This window comes from Neovison vison, chromosome 2 (genome assembly GCF_020171115.1).
Source record: "Neovison vison isolate M4711 chromosome 2, ASM_NN_V1, whole genome shotgun sequence".
NCBI classification, from domain to species: domain Eukaryota; kingdom Metazoa; phylum Chordata; class Mammalia; order Carnivora; family Mustelidae; genus Neogale; species Neogale vison.
This window is the reverse complement of record NC_058092.1, coordinates 148383301-148385340: the sequence shown is the minus strand read 5'-3', so window position 1 is coordinate 148385340 and position 2040 is coordinate 148383301. Positions and strand designations below refer to the sequence as shown.

The 2040-nt window shown below is 42.5% G+C and overlaps 1 non-coding gene across 1 annotated transcript; it reads left to right on the top strand.

The window, feature by feature from the left end:
• Positions 1 to 1629: 1629 nt before the first annotated feature.
• On the top strand, positions 1630 to 1737 carry LOC122901553. Its single transcript, XR_006383562.1, has one exon. It is a non-coding gene; the product is annotated as a U6 spliceosomal RNA (small nuclear RNA).
• Positions 1738 to 2040: the final 303 nt, after the last annotated feature.

Genomic DNA, 2040 nt, shown 5'->3' with positions numbered 1-2040 from the left:
CTGGGGCCAACAGGCCTCACCCCTGGCATCAGTGAAACTGGGAAGTTTTTCTGCTCCTGGCTTTCTGTTTCCATGGGTAAAGTGTAAGTGATAAAAATAATAGCAGGACTCTGAAAAATATGGAGCATTAATGTCCAGAAAATATTTAGGGCTTTGGAAAGTCTCTTAACCAAAGGGCTTTTTATGCCAATGAAATTAAAATGCGCGAAAGTCCAAGCAACCCACAATTTCAGAAGCATACGATTTCAGAAGTGAATTGTAGGAGAGAAAAACAGCAAGAGAGTTCAACAGAGCTTCACTGAGCCTCTCACTAGGGGAGAAAAGCCTGGATGCCACAGATTACATCCCTGTAAACTTTGGTGATGAGACACAGGTCCTTCAGCCAGTAAGATTCCTTATTGGAAGCATTACATCATGGAGGCAAAGGCTCATTGGTTGTCTGGCCTCTGAGATCCAACCCAGGCTGCTGGCATGTGTAAAAGCTGCTTTTTGTTGGAATGATGCTTTATCCAGCTTCTAGCATCCATCTGTTTCAGAAGGCACAAGAGTGGTTTCCCTCGTACCCCGAGGAGGGATGCTGTTGTATTTGTACTGTTAGGGCTGCTGATAAGGCCTACTGATGAACATTACAGCTCATGAGATCTGTAATTGGGCTTTCCTTGAGAATCCTGTTCCTTCTGTCATGGTATTTCGAGTATTGCCACAGGACAGATAGGTTCTTTTGGGTCAGGAACTGGGAAAGACAGTTTGAACAGTCGGCTTAGTGACTGGAGCTTTAGGTACATATTAACCCCCAAAGCAGATGAGGTCCAGAATACTACAATTTGAAGTTCCTTTTTCCCAGGAAATGTTCTAGTGGTACCTCTTCTTGGCCTAACAGAGATGGGAAGAACCCTGTAGATTGTACACATCGAAGGATGGGGGAGGGACCTCTGTTCTCATGGGGAATTCAAACTCCTGTTCCAGGAAAGGATTTCCACTGGGAATGGAATCCTTGATGTCTGGGAAGGGTCTGGTTAGAACTGGGAAGAAGGGTAATGTGTGCTTGTCTTGTCTGTTTTTTTCACATATTTGAAGTCATATGGTAATAAAACTTTCATGGAGAGAGAACCCCATGGGCTTTCTTTTCTCCCTTGCGTTGCAATGTGAGGGAGAGACCACTGGACCTGACGTCAGAAGAGCTGGATACAAATACTGGCTTCAAAGTTATCAGATGTATGACTTTGGGCAAGTCTCCAGGACTCCTAGGGCCTTGACTTTCTCAGATATAGCAAACTGTTGATAAAAACACATTTCTTACATGGCTGATATGAGAAGCAAATTAAGTAATCTGAGTCTATGCCCTTAACCACTAAAGGAGGGAGGTGGTGTCAGGCCAAGACAAAAACCCTCCTGGGACAGATAGTTTTATATTCTTCTGGTTTTAAATATGATAACTAATATCACAGGGTGGTTGTCAGGGGATTGTAAATACGGATTGTTATAACTCAAGGATTGCCTGCATATAATTGTGAAATAGTTTGGCATCAAGTCTCAGTAAAATTGGAGTTCAGAGCAGGGGAGTGAAATAGTTTTAGTAATGGCAGGTAACCGCTATAACAAATGTCTTCAAATAAAAACTTATTTCCGGTGCTGTCTGTGGCAGCACATATACTAAAACCGGGATGATACAGAGAAGGTTAGCATGGCCCCTGTGCAAGGATGACATGCAAATTCACATAACAGAGGGAGAGGTAGGGGAAAAAGTAAGGCAAAATCAGAGAGGGAGACAAACCATAAGAGACTCTTAATCATAGGAAACAAACTGAGGGTGCCTGGAGTGGGGTGGAGGGGAATGGGGTAACTGGAGGATGGGCATGAAGGAGGCCACTTGAGGTCATGAGCACTGGGTGTTATATGCAACTGAAGAATCACTAAACTCTATCTCTGAAACTAATAATATGTTGTATGCTATAATTTATTTTAAATAATATTTTAAAAATTATTTCTATTTTACTTGGTAGTCAGGTGTGTGTATAAAAAGTGTGTGTGTGTGTGTGT